Source organism: Apus apus, chromosome 3 (genome assembly GCF_020740795.1).
Source record: "Apus apus isolate bApuApu2 chromosome 3, bApuApu2.pri.cur, whole genome shotgun sequence".
NCBI classification, from domain to species: domain Eukaryota; kingdom Metazoa; phylum Chordata; class Aves; order Apodiformes; family Apodidae; genus Apus; species Apus apus.
The window spans coordinates 49766792-49786366 of NC_067284.1; positions in this window are offsets into that span (position 1 = coordinate 49766792).

The window sequence follows — 19575 nt, forward strand, 5'->3', positions numbered from 1 at the left end:
CAGTGATTGGAGGAGAGTAGGACAAAGTGTTATCTCAGAGCTGTGATATTTAGCTTCCAGTGGACACAGAAACTTGACACAAATCAAACGTCAAACTAGCTGATAGTAGACAGGAAGGATTAGTGTTGACACAGCAGACCTGACCCCTGCCAGCAGTGTAGCTGTGTTTAAATACAGCCATGTCTGTCTGAAATCACCACAGGCACATGAGCAGTAGAAACTGTAGGTGAAGATACAGGAAACATGGTGTGTTGGGACATTCTAACGCCTAATTGGGCTGACAGCTCAGTCTGGATGGACGACAGTGTTTATTTACTCATTGTTGTCTGATGAGCCACTAGAAAGATATGCCTGCTCTAGCCCAGGCTGATATTGGTCCTAACACTGTCTGGCTCCAGCTGCAGTAAGCCAGAACAATACAACACAAAAACTTCCTATTCACCATCACTTCTAAGTCTGTCCTGGCACAGATATGCAATGACCTCAGACCACAGTTGGGTCTAATAAGGAATTTATCTTCATGGAAATGTGACCTCTTGCTACCAGAAGGCTACAAAATACAAGTAACAATGGGTGAATGAAGATAAAGGTTTATCCTGGCCAACTGTTGCATTTTCAAAACAGTTCAGCCCTGCCATGAAAAAACTACATCTTGACATAGGGTGCTCTCTGAAGCTCTTAAACAAGTTATCAAGGTCATGGGTGCAAAAACATGCTATTATTACTGGGTTTATAAGTGAAAATTACTGGATTGAATCTTTTCTTTAGATTGATGCAGACATTCAATGTCAGGTTTCAAATCCCAGAATTCACTTTAGTTACAGGAACAGAGATTTCAGGAATCTTAGTCTTTCATTGTGGAATTAATTTTTTTCTCTCTTAACCTCCACCCTCCATACTGGGAGTTCATAATCTGTATGTGCTTTTAATCTTGACTTCAATATATTTTATTGTGGCTAGCTTTTAGTTACAGTTTAATAACTTCAACTTTATTTTGCCTCCGGCCATATTATAATGAATAAAAAGCTTTTCCTGCGATTTAGTTGAATTTTTACAGCTGCCCTTGAAACAGCTGCATAACTTTTCCTACTGACTAGGAAGGATGGCAGTTTACTCAGCATAGAATCATCAGCTGAATTCTACTTCCAGACTCAGTTTTGCCAGGAAAGCATGTGGAAACAAACGCAAATCCATGAGCATGCTTCCAAGTATTTTGTGTTATGTTGCTGTTTCTTAAATTAAAGTGATCTTCACCCCCAAAAGTAATTTAGCCTGAATAAGGACCATATTTTTATATGGTTCTGTATGGCACTGTGTGCAATGAAATATTAAATCTGATGAGGGCTTCTGGCAGAGCAACAGTAGCTACTTCCCAGTTTTCAAACTTATAAAGGAAATGTTAAGTAGATTTGGGAAGAAGCTTACATCAACCACTGGGTGTCTTATAACTGCATGCTGCTAGGTTCTTCCTGTGAAGACAGCTTAGAAACAGGTCAGATTCAGCAACTGCTCCATGAAAATGTATAGAGAGATCTGTAAAAAGTAAATTTGCAGAGTCTGTGATGGGAATCTGATTAGAAGGAGGTGGCAAGCTCAGAATAGGCACGACATCAAGCCTTTGGCTTTGTTCACTTCATGTCTTAAAAACTGGTGCCTAGAAAGTATAGCCAGGAGCCTATGTGGATTCCAGCCCAGCAAGCAGCCAGGATAATGAATAATATGTGCTGTGTGGGAACCTGCCTACAAATTGAAGGACGGCAGATAGGATGGAAGAGGCAAGAGGTCAGTAATATAAGGCTTTGGGAGCACGTGGTTTGAATGCAACTGTGAAACCTAAGACACCTCATCAATTTGGGACTTCTTTAATAAGTGCTCAGCTTCACCTTAAAGCAGAGAATCCTCTCCAGAATTCAAGACACATGAAAGACATTAACTCATAATTCCTAGTAGTCTCCTCAGTACCTGGTAATAATTATGGTTGGCCTTTTTGGCCTTGGAACCTTTGAATTACCTGGTGTTAAACTTCTTAGAGTAAATGGGCAACTGGTATAGAGTGCTGAATGTGAAGGTATATTTATTAATATGTCTGTGTATTGACAAGTATGAATGAAGTTTATGGTTCTTGCTCAGAATTAGCAAATATGAAGTCAAAATGAAGAACAACTATTTACTTACTTAAAGTAAGTTTTAAAGAAATCTTGTAAAGAAAAAAAAAAAAGAGCAGCAATAAACTGTAGTCTGAGATCATATTATTAAACAGAAATATTATTAAAAGAACAATTTTTACAAAAATGAGAATGATCGGTTTGCCCAGCTGCTGTTATAGCAAAGAAAATGTTAATTAAAAAAAAAAAGGCACACAGATCATTCATTTCAGTATTAAAATAATAAGTAAAGAAAGAGCAAGACAGATTAAATCCTGGTGTGGAGTGTATGCCCTGAATTAAAAAATATTATAATATATGTAATGAAGGCGAAGCACCCCACCAAACATTGAGAGGGTGTGATGCATTGAGTCATGCAGTGAACATTTTATTCATTACAGCTCTGAAGAATTTGAGGTCAGTTCTCCATTCCAATATAAAGGAAGCTTAGATGTAATGTTTTTGTAACGCATGTTCAGCTAAAAGCCTTCCTCCCAGCTTTCAACTGCTGGAATGAGGTAAAGAATCTGGAGATTTTTAGAAGGAATAAGGCAAGTGGTAAAATGGTGCACATTTGTGTCTAGTGTGATGGAGTCTGAGTGTGCATCCATTGAAGTTTTGGCTTTTTCAGCACAGATGCCGATGGGCAGTTGCAATAGGACTTTATACAAGGAATCTTTGTGTCTCAAACCTTGGAAATACTATCCATGAAAATTCAACAAGGGAAAAAAGATGAGAAAAAACATGAGTCCAGTTGTTCAAAACCCCTGCATAGAACAGCAGCTGGGCAACCCATCCACCTGCAGACTGACATAATTAACTGAACATTAGAAAACTGAAAAGAAGTAAGTGAAGAAATCTTTGAAACGTGTATTGAAATACCTAAACATCCTTGACCTTTGCTGGTGTGGGAGAAAAAACTGAAAATCCCCTGCCGCTGGGCAGAGAGAATAATATCATACTGCTCTTAGGAGAAAAGCTCAGTGAGATAGTTACCATCAAATACTCCAGCTCTTGTTGTCTGTGAACCTCTGTAAGTCAGAGAGATAAGACAGACCCTTCACAGCCCATCCTGTATAACTCAGGCCTTTCTACAGCTATGTGATGGGATCAGAAAGTTATTCTTTCACATACAAAGATCTCAGATCCATTCAGAACTCCTATAAGCTTCATTATTGAAAAGCTTTTGATAATAATTGATATCCTTTAAGCATTAAGTCCTATCTTTATACATACTGAGTTAGAAAATTTGAAAGTAACATGCAGGGGAAAAAAAGAATTTTTTTACATTTTTAATGTGAGAGAAAGTGTAGCCTTTCCTGTCAGATTTAATTCTTAATATGAATGTCCACACCGTGTTTGTGATATTTTTAAAAGCTTGGATAGAATCACCCTGAAGCGAGTGTTGGTGAAGTTAATAGAAAATTCTGGACCTTCAACTCTGATAAATGCAACTCTTGAGCGCTATGAAAGATTTCATTTTAAAGGAAGCTGTGACTTTTTATGGGAAAGTGTTCCAGCTGAAAAATTTTACTGGCTCTACTCTTCTTTCCCCAAGATGAACCAGATTTGGAAATTCCTGTGAAAATATATTTCATTTCAAAGAAATCACTGGGAATGCATGGATGTAGTCAAGGACATCCAGGTCTATTCCTATGAAAATGCTTAATATTTACATGATCTGTTACCTACATGTGCTAAAGAGCACTACAAACATAGAAAATAAAACTCCAAGAGCGTGAGAGTTTGCCAAAGTATACAACTGTATGACCCGTCAAGATGTGCTGTATTTGTAATGTGACAAATTTGGTCCTAGAACTATTGGGACATGATGGTGAAGGCATATAAAACCAGTGTAGTCATGGAAAAAAGAAATGTCAGTATTCTTGTGCATTAAATTGTTCATGTTCAGAATTAGCAAGATGGGTTACAGATGTACTTCAGAAAAACAAGGTAATTCACTTGTTTTTTGCAGAGCACTCTTTTAAAAATTCTTTAAAAGGTTTTAAAAAATGGGATGGGGGGAAGAAGGGAATACACGTGTTCCTGAAAATCACTGTAATCACAGAATCTTAGGGGTTGGAAGGGACCTTGAAAGATCATCTAGTTCAACCCCCCTGCCAGAGCAGGATCACCTAGAGTACATCACACAGGAAAGTGTCCAGGTGGGTTTTGAATGTCTCCAGTGAAGGAGACTCCACAACTTCTCTGGGCAGCCTGTTCCAGTGCTCTGTCACTCTCACAGGAAAGAAACTTTTTTCTGCTTCCTCAGCCTTTCCTCATAAGGGAGATGTTCCACTCCATCATCTTTGTGGCTCTGCTCTGGACTCTTTCAAGCAGTTCCCTGTCCTTCTTGAGCTGTGGGGCCCAGAACTGGACACAATACTCCAGATGTGGTCACACCAAGGCAGGATAGAAGGGGAGGAGAACATCTATTGACCTACTAACCACACCCTTTCTAATGCACCCCAGGATGCCATTGGCCTTCTTGGCCACAAGGGCACATTGCTGGCTCATGGTCATCCTCCTGTCTACCAGGACCCCCAGGTCTCTTTCTCCTACACTGCTCTCCAGCAGGTCAGCCCCCAACCTGTACTGGTACATGGGGTTGTTCTTCCCCAGATGCAAGACTCTACACTTGCCCTTGTTGAATTTCATCAAGTTTCTCCCTGCCCAACTCTCCAGCCTGTCTAGGTCTCTCTGAATGGCAGCACAGCCTTCTGGTGTGTCAGCCACTCCTCCTAGCTTGGTGTCATCAGCAAACTTGCTGAGGGTACATTCTGTACCCTCATCCAGGTCGGTGATGAAGATGTTGAACAACACCGGTCCCAGTACCGACCCCTGAGGGACTCCACTAGTCACAGACCTCCAACTAGATTTTGTCCCATTGACCACAACTCTCTGACTTCTTCCTTTCAACCAGTTCATGATACACCTCACTACCTGATCATCAAGACCACACTTCCTCTGTTTATCTACAAGGATGCTGTGGGAGACAGTGTCAAATGCTTTACTGAAATCGAGATAAACCACATCTACCACTCTACCATCATCTATCCACCTAGTTACTTCCTCATAGAAGACTAATAATAATAATCCTCAACCCCATGCAAATAGTTTGTTCATTTGGTGCAACTTAGGCATAATCATTAAGGTATCTCAGGGCCAGTGAGAAGTTAGACTTGGTAGGAAGAACACAGGCCAGAAAGTTGAGAGGTTTGAGCTCAATTCCAGCTTTGGGACAAACTTCCCATGTGACTACAGGCCCCTCAATTCCAACCTATGTTTACCTACATAATGGAAACACATTGTGTTTTACCCACATTCTGGTCTGCATTTCAATCCCTCTTTCTGTCTTGTCTGAATTGCAGGAAAGGATGCTTCATTTCATTGTGGTCATGTGAGGTGCAAATTGTTATTAAATGATATAATTTTATTTAAATACTCAAGAGGAGAGCTTTTAAAGCGCCTAACAATGACTAACAACACTTACTGATTACAGGGATCTTTGATTGGAATCTTGAATTTGTGAAATAGATAATTCTGAAATAAAGATTATGCTGAGCCACTCTTGAATGCAAGGTATCCCTTCCCATTGGAAGAACTATAGGCATTCTTATTTCTATAGAAGGAGTAACACATACTTGTTCGGACACAGAAATAACACCTCCTCCCTTTTCCGGTAGTTTTGCTAGGTGGATTCCATCCCAACTTCTGATTCTGGCTTAGTGTAGTTTTTCCTCATGCAGCTTTATGTATTACTTTAAAATACGACTTGATTGAGTAATGAAAGCCCTCGCTAAGGGCATGGCCACATCCACACTCTGCTAGAGCAGGAAGTTCTCAGTGAGATGGTGTTACCTTCACAGGGCAGTGCAAATAGCCTGCATATGGCTTTAAGAAGAAGAAAATGCACATTAATGTGCTGCTTTGGATCTGTGTTCTATCATGGCTATTTACTGTGTTAGAAATATCAGGCTGATATAAAGATATATCACTTCTGGCTCTGTAGACTAGGTTGAATATTTCCATGTGATGTTGTGTTGCACAGCACAGACTTTAGATACCTGGTCCTTTGCATGTGACTGAAGGTAAATGAGATTTTATCTATACATTAAATCCCTTTTAGCAGAGCGTAGAGATTGAAGGACATTAGTCCTACATCATAATGCCCTCTCTGAATATTCTAGGTCCATATTCATCCCATCCAACTTCAGGCACCTATTGTGCCAAAGTTAGGAACATAATTACATAGGTAGCCTGGTGAAGAGGTCTTATGTGAGTGGATGTATCCTGTGGAACTGACTGTTGTGTCCTCTTGACCATAGAGGCAACCAGCTTTCTAATCTAAAGGTGCTAGTTATTTTCTTCTTCTTGCAGAATATGATTGTCTTAATTTAAGCTATTTTCCTGGCAAAAAAAAAAAAATCTGAAAAAGAGAGGAAAATAAATGTTTACACATGTGACTATACTACTGTATCTGCAGTGTAACTAGTTTCACATCCTACCTTTATATTCATTTACTGTTTTACATAGTCCTGTTGTAATTGATTCAGTGTTTAGCAGTGTTTGCTTGTTGAAATCCAGCACAAGACTTGCCTATTCTGAGTTTGCTAAATCTTGAAATATGGATCCATTTGAGGCCTCTTCTTTAAATATCAGTTCTTCAGATTTAGTGGAATTCTTAGCTGAAGTCACCATCAGATTTCAGTTCTGCGGGAAAAGCACTTGTTATAAATCTCAAATAGTCAGTAATTGATCACAGCCTGGAATTGTAAAACTCTATCTTGGTGCCTGAAATAGCATACGTTTGTGGTATGGTATGTGGTTTCAGTCCAGGTCAAGAAAAAGGGAGGCCTTGGAGAATACAAAAGTCTTAAGGAGCTTTCCACTAATAGAATGGGTTAAGGGATAGCATAGTCAAAGCATCCCATGATTAATTCTTTGTGGTGGAATAAACCGCTTTCAGCCCTCAGTGTTTCAGCTATTAGTCTCAGAAGATAGACACGCCTTTAGTTCAGATCCCCAAGAAAAGTCCTTGATTCTCTCTCCTTTTTTTTTTTTTTTTAGTTATTTTTTTTCCCATTGTGTACTATGATGATGTAGTTAATGGGCTGTGATTGACAGAAGATGATCTAGCAATGCCAGTCTGACTGAGTTTCCTCAAAGGATCATCTCTGTCAAAAAATAAGAGTCCTTTTTCCCTGCTACAACCTCCAGCCTGGTAAGAGAGTCATGGAGGTTGAGAGTTCTCATGGATGCCTACAGTAGCTATTTTAGTAAGAGCAGTGTGGTAAAAATTGAGATTGCTTGGGCATCTGAGGAACTAAACCTTGACTTGGGAACTTAGGTTTCTAGCTTTTTTTAAAAAAACAAAACAACAGTTTGGGCTCTCCTTTCTGTTTCTCTCAGTAGGATCTTTCTGTGGCTTTTCATTTATGTTGATGTTAAGATCTTTATCTTTCTGCTTTGTAAGACAGTTTGGGACCACTGATACCTGAAGTTTTCACAATTTTATGAGGATAAACACTTTTTCATTCAAAGAATTTATCACTATGGTAACAACTATTTGTTGGAAGAGAGAAAAATTAAGATCTCTCTGTTGTGATGCTGAACTTGGGAACCCTAATAAACTTTCCTTCATGACTGAGCAGGGATTTCTGAATCACCTAATGGTCTTTTGACTTCACACACCATAGTAACTGTGACAAGTAAATTAGACACCTGTAGCTGATACCTCAAAGTGGTGTAATGGAAGATTCTCTGATAAGGCTTGTGGAAGTACCCTGAAAGCTAGGTCATTCTTTCTGCCGTTCGTCACAGCGCTAAGTGTGTGCATAGCACTAACACAGTAATCATGTCCAGAATTGCTGCATCTGAGGCTTGCCTGTGAATTATAGGCTTCCTTTTTACAATACTGCGTTAGTAAATGATTGCCTCTGGTGTTCATTGTATGTTACTAACTACTCCCAGACCATGGTGCTCAGAAATTTGGGGCTGGAGGAAAGAAGAAAGCCATTTTTCCCATCCAAAGCTCTACTGCTGGAAAGAACAAACAAATGAGCAACTCTGCTTGCCTTTTTTTTTATATATATTGTTATTTCTTTTCTTTATATCGAAAGCTGGACAACTTCGTATAAAGGGGAACCAAAACTTCACCCAACACAGAAAAAAACCTGAAAACAAAAAAAAACCAATGACCATTAATGTTTTCATGTGTTGATACTCTAAGGTGTGCAGTTCTCTGGCAAAAATCAAGGTCAATTCATTCATGCCCAGAAAGACAGCAATCTACCTATCAGTCAAGATGTAAGAAAGCAGATGATACTGGAAACAGGCAGTATAGTAATACAGACAAAATGTAATTCAGAAATGCCTATTCATGTGGGCATCTGTCACAGATGGCCACAAGTTCAACTGAGGAGAAAGCTTCAGAATTTATACAATAGAGGAACTTTGCAAACTTTTTTGGGGTGCTGAGAGTAAGCGCAATGCGATTCTTTCTAATAACTGTTGTTAAGCAAGCACAGGCTTTTTATATTTTGCTTTCTACAGGTCTGTTATAAAAATGTTTTTACTTAGTATATATTTTGTAATAACCCAGCAATTTGAGAAGATTACTCAAGATCCTAATATGAAAATTTTCCCAATTAATCTTTGTACCCAGCTAAATTCTAAAAGGTGTTACAAAAGTAAAGCAGTAGCAGGATGCCACAACTCCTTTAAAATAAAATGCCCAGCTCTTTGCTTGAGGCAATTCTCTGTGCTTTGGGGAGAGACCTTCAGATGGAGCATTCCAGATATTCATGGTGGGTTTTATGTAGCTTGTTTAAGGTTTTAAAATAACAAACTGTGTTTTAAATATCTGTTTCTTTATACCTTTGAGAATGAAAATTTAACTGGGGTGAGGAAAAAAAAAAAAGAGAAAACCTTGTGAAATATGGATTAACAATCAACTAAACTAATGTTTTGGTTAAAGAAGTAAATTCCCTTTTTCCTTGTGCTTTCTTTGCCGTACTATGGCATACTTTCAGGGGAACAGACATTAAAGCACTGGGTGGAGTAGCTTACAGAGCATGTGCGTAAACCTCTGCCTTGCTTAAAAGATACACATATAACTTTGCTGGTAGAGTGCTGGAGATGCTTAGCACAGCTCAAACTGGGTATTTGGCTAGATGAATTAATGGGGTCTGTCTCCTAAGAAATGTGTTTATTTAGTGTGGCAATATTTAAAGCTCTCCTGCCTGAAAAGGCTTCTAGTAAATTCCCCCCCTCCACTACTGAAACATGACCCTTAATTAGCACAGCAGACAACGGTCAGACTTTGAAAGCTACCAGAAAAACCGAATAAATTTAAGTTTCAAGAAGTCGCTGTTGCTCTGCTCTGTTCTTTCCGAGCTGCTGAAGAACAAAAAATATGCTCAGCTGAACTTACAAGCAATAAAGAACTTGCAGCTGGTGGTGGCCCCGATATCCACCTCAGTGTAGCAGTCTGCCAAGCAGATGAAGAAGAGGGTGGTCTAATCATGAAAGGGTTAGAGCAAAGGGAAGCAGAGCAATGTGTATTACTGACTCCAGCCTTTAGCTTGTTAAGGAGGAGCAGATATTGTTGTTATTGTTAATGCCAATTAGGGACAAACCTCTTTCTTGGCAATAAACTGTGGAGGATGCCTACAGAGAAACCCGGCTGCTGGAATGCCACCAAGTATCTGGTGGAACACCTGCATTCCAGATGTGTATCTTTGTACCACTTCATCTGCTGAGTATTCCATATGCCTAATACTGGCTTAGGAAAGGGTACAGAAAGTTATGGTTTCCTTATTAAAGATTATAGCATTAGACCATCTTGGTGTTCTTTGACCTACAGGCAGTGCCTAAAACATTCTTGAATTCTGCTAGATTCAGTTTACTAACTATACTTCTTTAGAAAGGAAATTGGTATGGATCAGGTTTTCTCTTAGACCATGGTAAATCAGGAGTAAGTCAATGGAGTTACTGCCCAGAAAATAGAGGGGTAAATTCCAGACAGGCCTTGATTGAGGACCAACATGATTCTGCTATAGCAATGCTCTCCTCTCATGAGCTGAGATCCTTTAAACAGAAAGTTGCCTGTTTTTCCTGCGAGCCTTTCCTAGTTGAGTTAAAGGTAGAGTGGATGAAAGGCAGAACAAGTCCTCAACATGGCAGTTGCAGATGAATAAAAGCAGATTGTGGAGAGTAAAACTACAACCTTTTTACTTCAGAGGCCTCTCTTTGCTGTGCCTATCTCTTCAAGTAAGAGAAATGTAGAGAGCAGCCTCTGTGCCCGAAGCCAAGTGGGACAGACTGGTTCTTGCTAGCTCCATATTAGAGCAGGGTCATGTTCCTTACTCGTGGCATTTTGAGCTGGAATTCATCTGATCCTTGTGAGGTGCTCAGGGGTCCTACAGAATTAGCATTAGAATTTTTTTTCCCAGTATCAAATGCCTGAAACGTAGTGATGTTATGTTCCAGCTTTCAGGCATGTTGCATTTATTACGTAAAACTGGTGATACATACACAGAGGTATGGCATAAGGGCACATGGGAGTGTCTGAGAGTGTAAAGACTCCTGGGATAGTGTAGCAGAACTGTTGAGGTGTTTAAACCATGTCTTGTATCTTGTGCTTTTGGGAGCAGTCCCCAAAGAGCAATATTGCCATCCTTTGCCTGGACCTGCTACTCGAGGAAGCTACTTGGGGGAGTCTGATTATGCTCAGGGGGAGAACTGGCAATTATATATTACGGATGCTCATGCTTACAATATTTGAGTTCACTTCTACAACCTCTTTCATTCATCTGAGTAAATACATACCCAAAGATAATATAGAAGGGGGTTCCCAGTCTACAGCTGCATCCTGGACCTGGAGTTTGTGCAGTGCCACAGCACGCTGTCTCTAGGGAGTCCTTTTCGTCTGCATGTGGACATGAGTCCTCAAGTGAGAGCCTTCTCATTCCCTCCCAGGGGCTGAATTGGGTCCAGGTATTATAGAATTTACAATGTTCCTTTCACAATTCTGACTTAGTTATCAAGGATAAGAGCAGGATATACAAACCTTATCCACATGGGAGCTAGTTTTAGTTTCACATCTGTGCTTTCTTTTTATCTCTTATTTCCATATAGTTTTTCTGGCTGTGGCATTGCTGGTTTTGTGAGACACTGGGTGATCTCATCAGAGAAAATCCCATAATGGCTATTAATCTTGGATACCAAACACTCACTTTGTCCTTACACTTTTCTGTTAACGTGGTGAGAGACCAGTCACTATATGACTACTTATGAAAAGGATGGTGCTTTTGATGGAACAGAGATTGATTTAGTATGAACCAAGTAGGAAACTATGGCTATCTTGAACTTTGGTGAAATCTGAAGGACATTTGTTGTGATTCATCCATAGTTGTTAATATGACAAGGCTCAGATCCATACAAAAGAACACCTGGCCTGCTATTGAGAGTATCTCTTGAGAACAGCATTTGCCCACATGTTTGTTGCTGGAGAAACAAGCCTGAATATGGATCACTATTTTTTAAAACAACGCAAGGAGTAACAGATTCTGCTATGGGAACTTTTCTGTCATAGAAGATATTATATTTGCTTTACAAACACTGAGTTCTCCCGCTTTTTAAGGACTGGCTGCCACTGTCTGAATCATTAAAAAACAAAAAGGCCCATTTCTTGACTCTTGAGAATCTAAAGATGTGCCAAAACATACACAGATTTCATATTTTCCAGTAGCTACAAATCAGGCCCTTTCTCTCAAGAAGATCCCTTTTTAGAACAGTCTCCTAGGTTGCTTTACAAGCTCAAAGTCAACCAACTTTAGAACGTAAAATAATTTGCCTTATAGGGCGAATTTCACTTCTCCACTTAATGCTTTTGCATCATCTGTCCTTTCAGGGTAGGCTGCAGATGATGACTTGCACTCTCACCTCCTCACAGCAGTGCTCTCTTTCAAAATCCGTATTTATACGAGCATGTCTGAGAGTTACTGTGGTGATACTTCACTAATTTTGATTTTAGTCACTCTGCTCCCCAGCCCCCCAACTTTGAAAAACTTGAATATTCATGTATGTATATATACATGTGTAGCTATGTCCATACAGAAAGACTGAGAGAAGCTTGGATGCCCTACAAAGCAACTGTATTACAAGATGTTTCATAATCTATTCATATATTCTAAAATTTCTGCTGCCTACTTTGTAGACAGACAAGCTTTGTTAATATTCTTTCTGTTCAGATTCCTGGTTTTACATTTCTTTCCCTGGTAATGCTCAGTCAGTACAATAAGGATTTTTTAAAGGCTGGACAACAAGAAGGATAAAAATGAAGAGAGAGATACTTTAAATCCCAGGGGTTACTTATTTCTGTCTGAACTGAATAAATGGCTGCATATAAATGTGTTTCTTCTTCTTTCAAAAAACAGTTTGCTTTTTTGTACTGACCCTGGGTGAGTCTGGAGTTACCTGAAACTGTTTGTAGCTGTTCAGAAACAGCAAGCTTTCCCACCTGAATTCCTCCCCTGTCAGCTGGTGGGGGCTTTCAGGTGGGTGTTTGTTTCATTGAGTCTCAAAGAGATCCGTTCCTGTGCTGAAAGACAAGCCCAAGACAATGTTTTACAGAGCAGAAGATATTGTGAGGGACCAATTATCACATAAGTGGTTCTCACGGCTTCAGCTGGTACTGTGTGCCAGGTTGCACATTAACTTCTTTCACTGTTTTTTACCCAGTTTACTCAACATTCTCAAGTGGTGGCTTTGTCAATTGTTTCTCCTGCTGATATTTTGACAGACGATAGCCCCCTGATGCCAGCTTAACCCAGCTCAGAAGAAATAGGCCAACATGAAACTTTAGACCAAGTGACTGACTGCTCTCATGGTATGGCGGAGCAGTAGGGTTGGTTCTCTTTTAGAATATTCATTAATTTTCATCTGATAAATAGATTTCCCAATGCTGCTCTTGCAATATTCTCTGTATGTACTCCATTAAAAAGATGAAATTAACACAGAGACTTTATTATATTTTATTTTCTCTCCAACACCATGCTTAAGTATCCTCTAATGAATGTCAGGGTACATTTAGGGAGTAGGTCTGAATCATATGAGCTCAAATGTATTTAAAGATTTATAATGTTTCATTGATTCCAACAGAATGTATAATGACCAGGCAATTTTCAGTGTAGTTTTCCTGTATAAATCTTACCAAAATTGCTGACATTGTGTTATTAACACTAGGGGCTGGTATTGCTACGAAGTTAAGAGATTTATGTGAAGGATAAAGCCAGGGATCCTGCAAAAGTAGAGTTTGCTAATTCATCTAGCTGTTCATTAGTTTAAGAGCTTTCTGTAGTTGGTGTATTGCATTGACTTACTGTTTTTTTTTCCTTCCGATTAGCGATGCTATCATTAGGGGAAAACAATAAAATATCACTTTTAAATTTTCTCAATACTTAGAGCTGAATTTTAACTACCTTCTTTTAAGTATTTAACTTAATCCAGTTAGATGCTGAATGCTTTCCATGGTTTCAAAGGAACGTAGGAGCTGAACTCAGGCAGGGTTTATTGTTATCAGCCCTTTCTTTTTCATCCTTTAGGGGTTATTTTTTGACAAGGAGTGACACAGAAGATCTGAGATAATGATGCTTAGAACTGAAACTTTTCTTAATAAGTGCATAACATATATATATATGCTACATTTTTTCCCTGTATCATTATTAACCTTTATATATTTAAACAGTAAATATTTTAGAAAAGACAGTTTACTTTTTGTTATTTGTAGTATTCCCATTGTGTGTTCTTTTTTTTTTTTTTAACATAACTGGAAAGATTCATGTAAACAAAACTATTTTTCTGTCTTAATTTCTCTTTCTAAGCTGAAGGAAGTATTTAATCGTATACAGAAAGCTCCGTTTTCGGTAACATTTAAAGGCTACCAGTGACAATGAGGAAGTTTTTGTTTAACTTTCATTATTTGTTTGCAGAAGCTGGATTATTTCTTAAGCAGACCAGAAATGTCAATGTGCGGGGGGGCTAGTGATGATAGGAGTTTTCTTTTGCACATGTGTTCATATGGATGTGTATGTGTCTTGTGGTCTTCATTACAAGCAACAGTTTGCAATAAATATTTGTACTATTAGGATAATCTGGTCCTTTCTCTTTTATAAAAAGCATGATAGAAAAGATCCCAGTGTGTGTTCCCTGCGGACACAGACACCTGATGTGAGGGAGATTTCAAGTGAGAATGTGATCCATGTAAAAGCACCTCTGTGATCTCTGCAGCATGGTGACTCCTGTCTGGTTGTGACTGATGCCATTAAATGCAACTTCAGTTCCTGAAACTGTTATGTAGGCTGGAATTTCAGCACGTGTGCCCAGTTATTTGCTACAAGTTGCTGGGAGTTAAAGACCTAAAGATGAGACCTCCAGTGCAAAGGGTTCCTGGTTGCTGCACACCATCTATTAAATTAGTCAAGTCAGTTGAGCAGTTGTTTGCCTAAAGTTAAGCATGTGCTTGAAATCAAACATCCTAGAGTCAGGGCTGTATACAGAAGCAGTGAGCTCCACCAGCTTGGTGCTGATCAGATGAGGAGTATCAGAGGTTACAAAATTCTGGGGTCCAGAGACTGAACTCCTCATTTAGTTCAGTCATGGTTCACACAGCTTTGCATTGTTCAGTATCAGGCTTTGAAATTCTAGAGAACAGCAAGATACATTTGCAGGATAGTCTAAGGAACTGTGATTTAATTTTTATTTCTGATCTTACTGTGGTCTGGAGGAATATTTTGTGCAATCTAGTTGGCTGATGGACCTGAAAGGTCCTACTCCAGGGGGCTCATAAGCACAACTGAAGAGAAAACACACTGAAAAACCTGGACTTAAGATGGACTTAAAAAACAAAAGAAGTATATATATATTTTTTCTCACATATTTAGCCTGAACTAGAAATAACAACTTTGATGCAGGGCATTTCCTGAGGATAAATGACTGTCTGGGGTCATCATCTCCTCTCAGTTAGTTATTAATCCCCAGGAAATACTCTGCGCCTTGATCATTATTGTTTAATTAGCATTGAGAATGTGGGGGGGTTAGGTTTCTTTTCATGCATCCTGTGAATTGCTAGGGTGGAGGTTTCTTTCATTAACTTGCCCTTTTCAGCCTAGATGGGAGCAATGGGCTTTGCTTACACTTTGCAGGTTTGAGAATTTAGTCACAGGGTTAAACCTTTTCAAGCAATCTGAGTTCCATGTGAAAGCACCACTAAGACCACATCTGCAGTGCATCAAGAAGTGTTCCTCCCCTCAGCTCTGCTGAAAAATGTGGGGTGGCAGGGGGCAGTAGCTGGAGCCTGGAAGCAGAGGATGCTGAAAACAGTTAGAGAGAGTTGGGGGGTGGAGGAGGGAGAGGAAAGGGAAAAAAGAGAAGCTCAGAAGAGCAGAGAAGTTAGGTGCTTCCAATCTCAACAAACAACTTTATCAGCCACTGAAGAGGTTCTGATGTCATATGAAATTTTGAAACTGGGAAATTTTTGGACTCTAAGCAGTTTTCAAGGAAATGCTGCCTAATCCAAAAGACCCCAGTTGCAGCTAACCAAATTTATTTTAATTAAAAGAGGAGAGAACATTAATTGAGGCTGAAGCCTTCCTTTCCCACTCCTGAAGGAGGGGAGGATGATGTACCAAGTTTTCTTTCAAGCACTGTGTGGTGGACTGAGCTCAGGAGAGTTATCCCTGCCAACCACTCTGTTCCTGCACCAGTATTCTCTATATTGATCAGCTACAATAATGGGAGATAGACACTGCCTGGTGTATTAAGGTTGCTTGTGGGAATGTGCTACCATACCAACTGAGACTTCAAATGCACACAGTGATGGACAGAGCTTGTGCCCAGGGATGTGGGCACTGCAAGTCTGTGTGTCTTCAGGCACACTGTGGTTGTATTGTTGATTTACTTGTTATAGAGGTAGACTTCAGTATCGTTTGAAAAGCAAATTCATTTTAAAAGAAAATATTAAGTTTTCTGATCCAAAGTCATATTTTTTCAATACTTTTGTTTTTTAAAATTTTAGTGGAACTCCACTGGGGGAAACAATTGGAGCAGTTTTAGTGACACTTTCCTAGCTAGTTCTGCTTCAGATCTCATTACTCACTCCTGCTGGTGTGGAAACCTCTGTCCAAGTCTCCTTGGAGATCTTTTTTGCTCCTGCATGTTTAAGTGAAAGTTGTATCAATCTGGGCTTTATGTTTAGGACCAGTAGGTGCAAATCAGTTTCATGCCTTGCAGTAAGAAAACCTTATCCTAAATAAATACCTGGCCTCATAAATATTTGTATGACTTTAGTGAAAATATACAAACACATAGGATTTATACTTCAGTCTTAAAGTGCTACTTTTTTTACTTTCCCACCTAAATATCCCATTTAACACTTTAACCCTGCAGAGACACAGTAGTACTAAATGAATGACAAGTTTATCCAAACTACAGATTTCCACCAGAACTGAAGCCTGTGTTTTGTTTGCAAACTCTACTCTTAAGAGTAAAAGCTTAAAACATAGATTGAAAAAATCCAAGCTTGGTTGTTTGGGATGCCTCATTTATTTCCCTTGGCTTGAGGAAAAGTAATATTGTAAAAAGAATACCAGCTTATTTGTTAGTTTGAAGAGTATGTGATTTGAAACAAAAATGTATTTGCCTTTTTGAAAGTCAGCTATCAGAGTAGTTATGCTCTTTCAGTTTTGCCTGAAAAAACCATAGATAAACACAATATAGTGTATGAATCAATAGAAATAATTATTTCCAGTTATTTTGCAAATAGCTATTCAAATACATAGAACTCACTGTAACTGCAGTAGCTTCATCTAACCGGATAGTATTTATGATTAATTCAATAGATATGAAAAGATATGACTGGTTTTGACCTTAACCCTGATCATCATTAAATCTAATCCTCATTTCAAATTTTTCCTTAAATATGGAAAAAGGTTTTTGACAGAGTCAATGGCAACTATATATTTTAGATTCTCCACAGCATGCACTGTAATGTTCTCATCCAAATCTTGGTCTTTTAACTGACCTCTGACAGGCAATGTATGGCCAATGTCAAATGATGAAAGGCATAAAAAAAGGGGAGAGGGAATAGAAAAAGGGTCATTATACAGATGATATATAAATTTCCATTAATGGGACATTCCTTTGTACATTCAAGTTCATAGTAAAGTTCTACACTGAATAGGTCTCAAGGGGCTTAAGGCTTCATCACGCATTTTTTCATGGTTGCGTTCTTCCTAAAGAACAAAAATTAGAGACCTGCATAAAATGAAGGAGCTATAGCCCTTAATAGATAAGATCAAAACAAAATGTATGGGAAAAAGACTTCTATGCTTGCTTGGGAAACAAAACAACACCATAAATATTGTGGGGTTGTATTTTGTTGCAAGAAGGTTGGTCTGTGAGGAAATCTGAAACTACAATGTCACCGGAACAATTTCTGAAAAAAAGTTAAAACATTAAAGGAACTGGAGCACAAAATGAGCAGTCCCAAACCTGCGATAATGTCTGATGCCACCTTTGTGCACACCTATACCCAGTTCCCTCACTGGCATCACTGGGAAACCAAAGTTGGTGGAAGCATGTGGGTTCACACTGACTGGGAGTCCCATGCTGAGAGTGCTAGTGACTTTCATGGCTCCATCTTCATGGACTTTGGTCCTCTTAGTGTCTTCTCTTTGCTTTGTCTTATCTCTTGGTCTGTAAGATTGAGCTCTTCAGAGATATTTAGGTACCTCTCTTAAAAATCAGTCTACATCTCCCTGAAGTGATGGTCATTTTTATAATGTGTTAGGAAAGTTGTTTTCCAGTAGTGCCCTGCCTGGCCTGAGCCCCTTCATACAGGAGGATGAATAAGAGTTGATAAAAATAACCAGAGGGGAAGGCAAATCCTTAGGGATTTGATATGTGTAGTATCATTGATAGGAGATGCCCCTCCACATTTGACTTCCCCAGAGTCTTGAAGCCTCCAGCACACCTGCTGGCAGCTGGGTCTAAATTTGCTTTGACAAAATAGTAAACAATTAGTCAGAGCAGTTATGGAGGAAATCAGAAGAGACATTTCTCAAATTTACAAAACAGGGCCTGAATACTGCTAAAAGCTTAATGTGAAAACACTGCGGGAACCAAGTGCTATGATTTTAGCCATATTGGATAACAATAGTTATCAGTTTCAGTGAGATCTGATCAGGCTTTTGCAAGTCTACGAGCCAAAATCTGGAACTATCCTAGAGTTTACCAAAGTGGATACAGATTGTAATTCACTTTGACCAACACAATTCCCATTTTATAAACTGCATAATGATCAGGAAAATTGTGCCAAAATTCACTTTGTGTTGGTCTGCAAACCTTTGTGTTGGTCTGAACTCCTAGTTCTACATCCCTGGATTGCAATGATATTAAGCTACAGAAAAGAGAGCACTGTGAAATTGTGTACCCACTGATGTCAATGGAAGACTTTGATTCAAGTGAAATGAGGCCAGACTTTTACTCTCCCTGTGACATACCAGATTATATCATTTCTAGTCCACTCACCCCTGGATAAAAATTCCATTCCACTTTTTAAGATCACTGATGTTGTGTCTGTGCTCTTTAGCTGTCTCTCTTCTTGTCTTGAAGGAATCTGCTCAAAGGTGTGATAGAGATGGCTATTTCACGGCTACTTGATCTAGTCAATGAAAGGACAGTAATGCAGAGAAGATTACTTGAATCAAGGCTTCTGGTTTTTGTTCTCACTTCTTCTGGTGGAAAAGCCGGTCTGTATCAAAGTTGTGAGGTAGATCAGGGATGTACTGGAGAAGATCTCTGGCTCCCATTGCTTCCCAACAATGAAGACATGGTATGGCAGTGCACAGTATTATTCCTGAGCTAAAAAAATAGAAAAGAAAGACTCTGGTTCTTGTGCAGTGCAGAGATCTGTCTCCTTCAGTAGAGAATGGAACTGAGATGGAAAACAGGATTATGGGGATCTGAAGTCATCATAGCAGGTCTGTACCAAGAACAGGAAAAAATGGAATCTGAAACTATTCATCTCCTCTTTCTGTTTCCTCATCTTTCTTGTAAAATGGATGTAAAATTTCCTAGCACATGTGTGGTTCATTTGAATCTAGATATTTTAGGGAAGCACTGAATTCCTAGGTCAGTGTTAAACATACTGGTTCAAACAATAGTAGACAGGAATAGTGAAAGCCTTACTTGTTGTTGAAAATCTGCCCCTGCTTACTCAGTAGTGGTCAAAAAGCCAGATTTGGGATTATTCTTTTTTTCCATTTTCTTGTTGCTTTGGGAGAAGAAAACTATCTTTCTGATCTATATATGGTCTGAAAACCAGATGTTTTCATCACTTGGTTACAACTCCGCTGGTACAGCATGT